Genomic DNA, 12,702 nt, shown 5'->3' with positions numbered 1-12,702 from the left:
TGTGAGGAGAGGAAGGGCTCCATCCACAGGCCACTCCAAGTGTTGGGCCTTTCAGCATGGTAGCAGGCTCATTAGGGCTTGCACCTGGAAATGGCTGATATAAGCTGGGTTTAGTTGTGGCTGAGTGTCTCACACCTGGGAGAGCAGGCCCGCAGGCTAGCTTGCTCTGAGACACTGCTTGATACAAACCTGTAAGTACTGTGGACGTGAACTTGTTTAGTGTTCTGATAGTGAGGGAACCTACTGTCTAGTTAGAGCCCAGACAGGCTGTTTATGTTTCTGGTACAATAAAGACTGGCTCCGTCCAGCTTGCACGAGAACCCCAGAACTGTGTCCTGTTTCTCCGGCTGCTGTGTGTGTAAAGAGGGAGTCCATCTACCCCAGGAGAGGGACCCCTATCCTGACTGTGTCACACACAATTATGAAACTTCAAATATATCACTTTACCATTACTCATGTATAGGTACATCCAATTACTATGTTAGTTAACAAATATAAGTTATTCTGTGTACTAATAGTTTTGTCTCAACTATAGGCAATGTACCCACACATATAATCATAACACTGTACAAAAAGAATGTCCCCTGGCCTGTTTAAATGTGGGTACATGTAGTATTTACTTTTAGTTATTGTCGCAAGCCAGCTTGATACTTGTTTAATTTTAATTCTGAAAATGTAGCAGCTGGGATGTATGTAGTTTTTTTTTTTTTAGAAAATAATTTGTAGCACTCTTCACCAGTGGCTCTCCTTTTATGACTCCAACCTGATGATAAAACTGTTTCTGTACTGTTGACTGACAGTAATACTCCTGACTCTGTAATACATACTATCTTTGTGTCTACTATGCTGCAGCTCCACAGAATCTATACTGTGTATTAGTCTAGTCAGTACTGATCTGGTCCTGAAGATTACCTCATGCAGGCATAATGTATATAATCACTTCCTGTCAGTGGTGCTGTGCTTTGGTACATCCCTGATCATTTGTCTGCCACTGTGATCTGACCTCCATTTAAGGCTGGGACCCTCTGAATGGCTTTTTGATAAAGCCCCTCATGAAGTCTCTCTAAAGGAAATCCTGCCATCAGCTGAGGAAGACCTAGGTTTCATCAGTGTCCCCGAGCCGCATCTTCTGTGCAGACTCCCCACTCAGCTGGGCTTTAAAGGAATACAACAGGATGTTGAGGTCCGCAACATTCTCAAATTTGAGGTGATTCTTCTTGTTAGGGTCCACAAAGTGCTCTATTTCTGCCATTATGAATTATCCTACTCTGATAAGTCCTGAACAGGACAGGGAGAGATCTAATTTCTAAAGGAGTTTCCAATCTGAACAGCAGCAAACAGCAGTTTTCTCTGTATAAATTCCAAGAAACGTTTGAAGTTGAGGAAGATTCCTTGTGCAGTTTCTAGTCTTAGATACCCTGTCATGGTCCTAAGGACATTTGGAACATAAGATTGAAAGATACCAGAGGTCATTTAGGATGATGGGAGCTTTCACATTGTATTAGACAAAAAGGTAGGCCAGGTTTTGCTGCCCATAGTTGTCCATCTGCGTTAAGATGCTCTCCAATTCTGCCTTCCTCTCTGCTGTAAACTTCTTGATGGCCATGAGCTTTTGGAGGTGAGCTTTCAGAAGATGGTTGGCTCGGAAGCATTCTCCATTCTTCACAACTTTTACCATGAAATCTGCAAATTTGTCAATGTGGCCGGAAGTCTTGAGGATGGGTTCTGGGGTGAGCATGGTGCAGTCAATCTCCAGAATCTTATATAAAGTGCTGTCTCCACATCTGAATAATATTATTCTTCAATGCACAACTCACAGGTCCAAAGTCATACAAGCCCCCTCCATATATGGCAAAAGCCTGGTCATAAAACAAGGATCTTTTCAGCGTGTCTTCCATCTTTGCTCTGTCATCAACATCATCCTTGGGTTACAGAGACAACGTCTTTGCTTCCAAAATTTGTTTTCTGGCCTTCAGCTCAGCCACCGCCAGGTCCACATCCACCTTAGGGGCTCTTCTTTTAACTTACGGATGAGGTTTCCCTGTTCCAACCAGCCTCAGGGGCACCAGCTGCTCCTCCATGCTGTTTGCAGCCGCCTGTGTCATCAGTGCCGGGTGCAGGGCTGCAGGCTTCTGTGCTGCGGCTTCGGTGTGCCAGGTGAGAGAGCCAGGCAGATGTTGCAGCAGTAGCAGGGTGGGGAGGAACCTGAGCTTGAGCATCACGAACTCTGCCAGGGATTGGAAGGTTCTGATACTATAGCTATCTATCAGAACCACTGGACACCATTGGTGAGTGATGTTATAGTGGGGAGTGTCACATTTGGTGTCACAAACAGGATTATCAAGTGGTTTGTCTATGGTTGAACAAAACCTCTCTCCTTGTGGCAGTTCTTTTAAGTGATGCCCCGCTTTTGGGGTAGCAATTAGCCTGACTAGCATTGAAACTGGCAATTCCTAATTGGGGAAAGAAGATACACAATGGGCGAAGCACTTTTATATATTTTTCATTTCTGGCCCATAGCTGTATATGCAATACTTATCCTTTAACTTGAACTGATCATGATATTGCTTCTCAAAATATTTTACAAATCTATATAATAGACATCAGAGTAAACAAAACAAAACACTGTATGGAATGTGGAATTGATACTAGGGATGAGCTTTCAGAAATCCGAACCCCCCGAGCCCCCTGATCCGAGTCGGGAACCAAGTCCGGCTCGGGTTTTCCCGTCTCACTCGGAACTGAAATCGAGGCAAAACGTCATCATCCCGCCTTCGGGATCTCGCGGGTTTTGGATTCTATAAAAGGTCCCCGCGTCTGCGCCATTTCTCACTCCGGCTGTGGACAGTGAAGAGGGAGGGTCGGAGTTAGGGCTGGCTGGGCTGTGTTTTGTTGTGCTGTGCTGCTGTTGTCCATAGGGGCTGTGTCCACTCATCCAAAGTCCATAGGGGCTGGCTGGGCTATGTTGTGCTGCTGTTGTCCATAGGGGCTGGCTGGACTGTGTTGTGCTGCTGTTGTCCATAGGGGCTGGCTGGGCTGTGTTGTGCAGTCATTTGTCCATAGGGGCTGTGTCCACTCCAAAAGTCTATAGGGGCTGGCTGGGCTGTGTTGTGTAGTGTCCAATTAAGGCTGTAGTCCTAAAGAGGTGCTGTAGTGTTGTCCAGGGGGGTGATCTGTCCATCAGGGGTGCTCCCCCCAAGTGCAATAAAAACATTTATTTCTGTGTTTGTGATTTGTGTGCACTGTAGCTGCACAAGCATCAAAAAAGGAGCAGCAGCAAGCGTGCGCTTGTGTCATAAGTAAAGGGCCGGTTGGCTCATCTCTTAAAGGGTGGTGTAACCACCAAAGTGCACTTAAAAAAAAATTTTTTTTTCTGTGTTGTGAATTGTGTGCACTGTAGCCGCATGTGCATCAACAAAGGAGCAGTGCCAAGCGTGCGCCTGTGTCATAAGTCTGTTAAAGGGTGGTGTAACCCACAAAGAGCACTCCAAAAAAAAAAATTCTTCTTTTCTGTGTTTGTGTGCGCCTTAGCCGCACGTATATATCAATATAACATAAATGGAGGACCAAACTTTCTCCGATAAAAATAAAATAGGGAAAGATTAAGAACCACTTCCTCCTAGTGCTGAAGCTGCTGCCACTAGTCATGACATAGACAATAAAATGCCATCAACGTCGTCTGCCAAGGTCGATGCCCAATGTCATAGTAGAGGGCTTATAAAATCCCAAATGACAAAGTTCAGGAAAATTACCTTAAAAAAAACATTTAAATCATCTGAGGAGAAACGTAAACTTGCCAATATGCCATTTACGACATGGAGTGGCAAGGAACGGCTAAGGTCTTTCCCTATGTTCATGACTAGTGGTTCAGCTTCACATGACGATGGAAGCCCTCCTCCCGCTAGAAAAATCAAACAAGTTAAGCTGGCAAAAGCACAGCGAAGAACTGTGCATTCTAAGAAGATATCACAAATCCCCAAGGAGAGTCCAAGTGTGGTGGCGGTTGCGATGCATAACCTTCCCAGCACTGGACGGGAAGAGGTGGCTCTTTCCACCATTTGCACGCCCTCTGCAAGTGCTGGAAGGAGCACCCACAGTCCACTTGCTGATATTCAAATTGAAGATGTCACTGTTGAAGTACAAAAGGATGAGGATACTGGTGTAGCTGGCGCTGAGGAGGAAGTTGGCGAGGAGGATTCTAATGGTGATGTGGTTTATTTAAATCAGGCTCCGGGGAGGCAGTTGTTGTCCGTGAAAAAGACCATCACGGTCATGCCTGGGCAGAAGACCAAACATTCCACCTCTTTGGTCTGGCAATATTTCTATCCAAATCCGGACAACAACTGCCTTGCCATATGTACCATATGTAAAGGTGAAATAAGTAGGGGTAGGGACGTTAACCACCTAGGAACATCCTCCCTTATACGTCACCTGCAGCACGTTCATAAAAAGTTACTGTCAAGTTCAGAAACTTTGGCTAAGACTGTAAGCAGTCCAGGGACACTTAAATCCCTTTGTCCTGTTGTATCCAAGTGCCTGCAAACCACACCATCAATTTCCTCCTTAGTCAGGATCAGAAGTAGTCCTGCAGGCCATGTCATTGGCATGACTGACTCTCTTATCCGGGATTCCTCAGGAGGATCCTGCATTGCTACGCCTGCTGCTGCCGTTGCTGCTGGGAGTCATTCATCATCCTAGAGAGGAAGAAGGAACACCACTACTTTTACTAAACAATTGACCCTCCAACAGTCCTTAGCGAGGAGGATGAAGTACAACAGCAGTCAACCTGAAGCCAAACGGATAACTGAGGCCTTTACTGCTATGTTGGTGTTAGACGTGTGTCCGGTATCTGCCATTAGTGCAGTGGGATTTAGACAATTGATTGAGGTAGTGTGTCCCCGGTTCCAAATCCCATCTAGATTCCACTTCACTAGGTAGGCGATACCGAGACTGTACAGAAACGTCAGAAAACGTGTCCTCGGTGTCCTAAAAAATGCGGTTGTACCCAATGTCCACTTAACCATGGATATGTGGACAAGTGGAACAGGGCAAACTAAGGACTATATGACTGTGACAGCCCACTGGGTAGATGTATCACCTTACGCAGCAACAACAGCAGCGTCACCAGTAGCAGCATCTCAGAAACGCCAGCTCGTTCCAAGGCAGGCTATGCTGTGTATCACCGGTTTCAGTATGAGGCACACCGCCGACAACCTCTTAGAGAAACTGAGGGAAATCATCGCCCAGTGGCTTGCCCCACTTAGACTCTCCTGGGGATTTGTGATATCTGACAATGACACCAATATTGTGCGGACATTACATCTGGGCAAATTCCAGCACGTCCCATGTTTTGCTCACACAATAAATTTGGTGGTGCAGAATTTTCTGAAAAACGACAGGGGCGTGCAGGAGACGCTTTGGATGGCCCGAAAAATTTCTGGCCACTCGCCATTCAGCAACTACGTGCCGAAGACTGGAGCACCAACAAACACTCTTCATCCTGCCCCGCCATCACCTGAAGGAAGAGGTTGTGACGTGGTGGAACTCAACCCTCTATATGCTTCAGAGGTTGGAGGAGCAGCAAAAGGCCATTCAAGCCTATACATCCACCTATGACATAGGCAAAGGAGGGGGTATGCACCTGACTCAAGCGCAGTGGAGAATGATTTCTGTGTTGTGCAAGGTTCTCCAGCCCTTTGAACTTGCCACACGTGAAGTCAGTTCAGACACTGCCAGATTGAGTCAGCTTATTTCCCTCATCAGGCTTTTGCGGAAGCAGCTGGAGAAAGTGAAGGAGGAGCTAAGACTGAGCGATTCCACTCGGCATGTGGGACTTGTGGATGAAGCCCTTCATTCGCTTTGCCAGGATTCCAGGGTGGTCAATCTGTTGAAATCAGACCACTACATTTTGGCCACCGTGGTCGATACTAGGTTTAAAGCCTATGTGGTGTCTCTCTTTCCAGCCAACACAAGCCTGCAGAGGTGCAAAGACCTGCTGGTGAAAACACTGTCAGCTGATGTGGAACGTGACATGTCAACAGCTCCTTCTTCATTTTCTCCCGCAACTGGGGCTGCCAGGAAACAACATAGGTATCCTAAGCAACCCGCTGGTGGTGATTCAGGGCAGGCAGGACCAAGTTTGGACATATGGTCCGGACTGAAGGACCTGGCAACAATTTCTGACATGTCTACTGTCACTGCATATGATAGTGTCACCATTGACAGAATGGTGGAGGATTACATCGGTGACAGCATCCAAGTAGGCATGTCAGACAATCCATACCTGTACTGGCAGGAAAAAGAGGCAATTTGGAGGCCCCTGTACAAACTGGCTCTATTTTACCTGAGTTTCCCCCCCTCCAGTGTGTACTCCGAAAGAGTGTTTAGTGCAGCCGGGAACCTTGTCAGCGAAAGGCGTAGGAGGTTGCTTCCACAAAATGTGGAGAAGATGATGTTCATAAAAATTAATTATCAACTCTTCCAGGGAGACCAGCCTCCAGAACGTACAGAGGGACCTGTGGTGGTGGATTCCAGCGGGGACGAATTAATACTTTGTGAGGATGAGGATGTACACAACACTGAAGAGGGTGAGGAATCGGTGGATGAGGAGGATGAGAACGACATCTTGCCGCCGTAGAGCCAGTTTGTGCAGGGTCAGATTAATTGCCAGCTTGTTTTGTGGGGGCCCAAACAAACCAAACATTTCAGCCACAGTTGTGTGGAAGACCCTGGCACTGAAATGATTGGTTTGTTAAAGTGTGCATGTCCTGTTTATACAACATAAGGGTGGGTGGGAGGGCCCAAGGACAATTCCATCTTGCACCTCTTTTTTTTCTTCGCATTATGTACTGTTTGGGGCCTAGTTTTTCAAACTGCCATCCTGTCTTGCCACTGCAGTGTCACTCCTAGATGGGCCACGTGTTTGTGCCGCCCACTTGTGTCGCTTAGCATAGTCATCCAGCTACCTTGGTGCAACCTTTTGGACTAAAAACAATATTGTGAGGTGTGAGGTGTTCAAAATAGACTGGAAATGAGTGGAAATTAATGTTATTGAGGTTAATAATAGCATAGGAGCAGAAAAACCCACACATTTTTTGATTTTAGCTGTTTTTATGCTTTTTTTAAAAAAATACAGATCCAAAACACAAAACCCAGAACCCAAAACACGGAAGGGTGGTTTTGGCAAAACCAATCCAGATCCAAAACACGAAGAAATATCCAGATCCAAAACAAAACACAAAACACGAAAAGTGGCCGGTGCCAGGGTTGGACTGGCCCACAGGGGTACAGGGGAAATCCCTGGTGGGCCCCACTGCCTAAGGGCCCACCCCCTCTTCAAGGTGTCAGGTTCCAGACCTTAAATTATACATTGTTACTCTATTAGATGGTCAGTTATCTGGTGGAGCAGTACCACTGATCAATATGGGTGATTGGTTCCCTTCTATAGAATCTACACCAGACTTATTGATTAGCCAAGCATTTTGGGTGACTGGCCATACCCCCTCTGATGGATAACCACACCCCTTAAGCATGGGCCCCTACAACTGCATTCCCCGGTGGGCCCTTCATGCCCCAGTCCGACACTAGCCGGTGCACACCCCTAATTGATTCAGTGCCACACCTGCATGGGGAGCAGTCGGGTAAGTCTTGACATAATGGTAAGTACTGTATAAACTGACTTTGAGGACACTTTGGAAAATACAGAAGAGATAGGTGTGAAGAATATATTTGTATGCTGAAAACACCACTGAACAGTGGAGGTGACAAGTTTTTTGTAGAAAAGAGGCAAAGTGCTACACTATTGTATTCTCAGCTATAGCAAGCATAAGAGAGAATAAGTATTATCCTTGCATACAAACATGTACAGAAGTAACACAAGCAGGTCCAGAGGTGCTTGTTAAACTTTGCAACTCACTCTCACCTAGAAGTGTTTTAGGGATTCAGTCTAGATTAGCATATTCTGATCACACTTCCGTACTTTTTTGTAAATACTGAATATTATTTCTCTCTCCTTTATGCTTGGTATAGATTAGGGATGTGCACCGACCCCCGTGTTTTGGTTTTAGTTTTGGTTTTGGCTCTGTATCTCCTTCAAGGTTTTGGACCTGGATTTGGTTTTCCAAAACCATCCTTGCATGTTTTGGTCTGTATTGTTTTCCAAAAAATGATATAAACAGCTAAAACCACATACTGTAATGTGGGCCTGTTTTTCTTCCTACAGTAATATTAACCTTAATAACAATCATTTTCAGGCATTATTAACCACCTCACTGCTCACAATATTGATTTCACTATTTTTCACCAATATAGGCCAAAGGCTCTTAGGGTTAGGCACCCCCCAGGGAGATTAGGGTTAGGCTAGGGTGGAGAGTGGGTTAGGCACCTCCGGGGGGGACTTAGGTTTAGGCGGCGGGGAAGGGGGGGTTAGGTTTAGGCACTTATAGGGGGGATTAGGGTTAGGCACTGGGGGGAAGGTTAGGGTTAGGCACCCGTAAGGGAGGGTTAGGGGTTAGAATAGGTTAGTCAATACTTACCTGAGGACGATCGGGATTTTCATTCTTGTCGGGCTGCCGCTGTCGGGATTTCAACCGCCGGTCGGGTCCGGAGGTAAATCATACCGATTCCTAGAGGCCAAAGGCTTCAGCGAGCTGGCTGGCTAAAGTAAGTGACAGAGCAGCGGCACAAACGCACGGCAGTTTAAAAAAATATAGGACCTCTATGAAACATTGCCACACAGCAGTGGCAGACAGGATGGCAGTTTAATAAACTATAATAATGTCAGTCGGCAATGTCCAAAAATGTAAAGAAAAGAGTTGCAAGATGAAACTGTCATTGGGCCCTCCCACACACTCTTATTTGGGATATTAAAAAGGACATGCACAGTTTAACAAACCAAGCACTTTAGGGACAGCGACTGACACTTTTGTGGCTGAAGTCCTTGGTTTGTTTGGTCCCTCACAAAACATTTTTTGGAAGGACTACCTTCAATTATTAAGGAGGAGGTTGATGATGAGGGTGTTGGTGGTGGAGATTGCATGTGCTGGTCCAAACTGCTGGTAGATGATACTGGAATGCTTGTTATTGATTTTCAAAATACTATAATTTTGTTAAATAAATTGCATGAACTCGCTGCAAATGACGTAACAGGGAGGAGGTGCCTAGATGGTTAACGTCCCTTCCTCTGCTAACTTTGGCTTTACAAATGGAACAGATGCCTTCACAACTGTTGTCAGAATTTAGATTCAAATAATTCCACACCCAAGACGTGGCTTTTCTGGCTTTCTTTTTATCCTGAGCAAGAACTGCTGCCACTGGTGGCTGATTTGCGCAAACAACATCCTCATCATCAGCATCCTCATTAGCATCAGATAGTACACAAATTTTCCCCTCATCCTCCTTTTGCACTTCCTCCACACTATCATCCTCATTTTCTGTTATTTCACCATCTAATACTAGCACAGCCATCATGGCGTCAGTGATTCGCTGTGCAACTGGGTGACAGCTGTTATACTTACTTCCTCTATCAAAGGATTGTTTAATAGTCAATAGTTTTTTTTTAATTACTACTAGTAGTAGTCTTCTTGGTCCCTTTCTCGGATGAAGATCCACTCCAAGCAGCAGCAACAGGCATAGCACTCAATGATCTTTCTGAGGAATCACAGATAGGAGAGGAGTCAGTCATGCTTATGAAATTGGATGCAGCAGGACTACTTCCAAACATGATTGAGGATATTGATGATGCAGGTGTTGTTAGTGGACATTGCAGGCACTTAGATCTAACAGAGAGAAGGGAGCAGCCAGGTGACACTGGACTGATTGTTAAGTTTTTAGCCAAAATTTCTGAATTTTGATGAAAGATGCTTAAGGTCCTTACTTCTACTCACTCTTGCTTGGCAAATGTTACAGATGGCTTGACAACTGTTGTCCGGATTGGGTGATAATAATTCCACACATGAGAAGTCTATTGCCCCGGCATGACAATGGGCTTTTCATACCATGGGCAACAACTGATTTTGTGTCTGATTTACACAAACAACATCCTCGGCATCAACATCCTCATCGTCCTTGTTAGCGCCAACTACAGAAATATCCTTCTCATCCTCCTGGTATAATTCCACAGAAGCATCCTCGATTTCTACGTCAGCATGTTGACTTGTGCTGCTCATCCCAACATTTGCAGAGGGCACACAAATGGTGGAAGGAGGATTCTCTTCAAGTACAGTATTAGAAAGGTCAGGCTCACACATGGCAACCGCGGACCCACTTGGACTCTCCTCTGGGATCTGTGACTCTTTTGAGCCCACAGTTGGTTAATGTGCCTTAGTAATTTTAGTTTTTTTGACACTTCTACAGGGAGAAGGGCTTACATCATCATAAGATGCAGAACCACCAGTCATTAATAAAGGCCTTATCCTTTCCTTGCCACTTCGTGTAGTAAATGGCATATTGCCAATTTTCTGTTTCTCTGTAGCTAACTTAGCTTTTATTTTTTTTCTTTAACACTGTAAAACATTGCTTGTTTGATTTTAAATGCCTTAAGCCCTTGGGCATCAGCCTTCGTAGATGACGTTGATGGCCTTGCAACATCATCATGACTGCTGGCAGCAGCTGCAAGAATGGTATGTGGTTTCTGCTCTCCTCTCATTTGATCATCCTCCATATCAACAAACTTACACTGCGTTCTGACCGGCAGTGTCACCGAAAAATATTTTTTTAACACTGGGGAAGAGCACCCGTGAACGAGGCAGCAGCCCCTTGATGAACAACACAGACAGCACCCCTTCTCTGTGGACAACAAAGCAACCCTGCCGAGTGCGGACAGACCACCTGCAGTGTCACAAATATGGACAATAAACTGTGATCTGGCTAGCAGTGTCACCAAACAATAATAATGCAGCTAAGTCACTAACGCACACACAAACAAAAATATATATATTTAAAAAAATATTTGTGGATTGATAATATTAATTTTATTTCACTTTTATTTTTTTAAACACTGGGGAAGAGCACCCCTGAACAAGGCAGCAGCACCTTGATTAACAACACAGACAGCATCCCTTCTTTATGGACAACATAGCAATCCTGCTGTGGGTGGACAGACCACCTGCAGAGTCATAAATACTGCGGACTGGCCGGCAATGTCACCGAACAATAATAGCGCAGCTAAGTTGCTGACGCACATGCACAAAAATAGAAACAAATAAAGCACTTTTATTTTTTTACACTCGGGAAGAGCACCCGTAATTTACAGAGCACCCCCCTGGACAACACAGCACCCCTTTATGGACTGCAGCCCTAGCCTGATGGACAGGACAAAAACACAGCAGCAGCCACAGTTAATTGACAGGACAAGTGACACAGCAACTGTAGCAACAACTGAAGATAGCCCCCTTTATATACTGCAGACTAAGCCCCTTTATGGATAACACAGCAGCAGCCTTCAGCCCAAGACCCCGACTGGACACACACACTGAGTGACTGACAGTGACTACACGTCTGCTAGCTTCTCTCTTACCAGCCGGAGTGAATATGGCGGCGATCGCGGGGACCTTTATATAATCCAATACCCGTGAGAATCCGACAGCGTGAGGATGACATTTTGCCTCATTTTGAGATCCGAGTCACGTGGGAAAACCCAATCCGGTCTTGGATCCGACTCGGAATTGCAATGTTGAGGTGGGTCCAGTTTTCTGAGAACCGGACCCGCTCATCTCTAGTATAGATAAGTACACTAATGTACATTGTTGAGCTTTTCCTCTTCTATAGGTCATGAAATCATCTTACTTACAGCCTCATTGATTTCTGGAATAAAGAGGAAAATTAGAAAACACATCATGGCATTCTTCTGATGCACATCACTAAAATAGGAATCTGACAGTTTAGTACTGAAAAGATCAACTACTAAAGATATTTGAGATAAAATAGTGACGGCAGGAAAGATTTTATTTCCTATGCATGCATAATTTGCTGTGTGACAGCTAGGACCAGCAGTACCATTAGGCAGCTGCCTAGAATGCAAGCACATGGGGGACGTCGCAGAGCCTCCTACCACAAAAATGAAGGCTGTCTCATACTTTTCTCTTGATCTCTCCCTGCAACAGCACTTTTGCAGTGGATTTCACATGCCTCATGTGCCTGGAAAATTTTTAAAGTGAATTGAAGAAAGCAGGACTGCACTCCATCTCATTACTGATTGGCAGATTGGCCGTCCTACCATGACCAGGCACTTTACTGCACACCCAAGGAGAGAGACTCCTGAACTCTGGAAGTTAATTTCCCCTAGCAGATTTAACACCATAAAACACTGTACAGCATCTGTCTCCAACAGAATGGACACCTCCAGAGACATTGGAATAGATGGCACATAAGTAACCACTAACTCACGTGTAGATTCCTTTATGAATTGTTCCTCAATTGCCAGTGTCTGAATAGACAAACAACATGAATCTCAGCATTTGTAATTATATTTTAAGTGCTTAACCAATTATGTTAAGTAGAACTTGCTAGTGTTATATTAAGAAATTACACTAATACTGACTTCCAGCATACAATATATTTTTTTTTATTCCATATGAATGCCTGTACAATAACAATTATTTTTTTCTGCACTCAGATTATACTTTTTATATATCTTTCCACTTAATTCCTAAATCATTTGGAATTCCTTGTTTGGAAATCCTGTGTTTGCCCCTAGAGAATGTG

General features: G+C 44.9%; 1 pseudogene; it reads right to left on the bottom strand.

The window, feature by feature from the left end:
- Positions 1 to 1,096: 1,096 nt before the first annotated feature.
- Positions 1,097 to 2,219, bottom strand: LOC148542937 (glycine--tRNA ligase pseudogene; annotated as a pseudogene).
- Positions 2,220 to 12,702: the final 10,483 nt, after the last annotated feature.

This window comes from Taudactylus pleione, unplaced genomic scaffold, assembly GCF_031769625.1.
Source record: "Taudactylus pleione unplaced genomic scaffold, aTauple2 ptg000007l, whole genome shotgun sequence".
NCBI lineage: Eukaryota > Metazoa > Chordata > Amphibia > Anura > Myobatrachidae > Taudactylus > Taudactylus pleione.
Note: the sequence above shows the minus strand (reverse complement) of the source record. Positions and strands in the feature narration are given on the sequence as shown.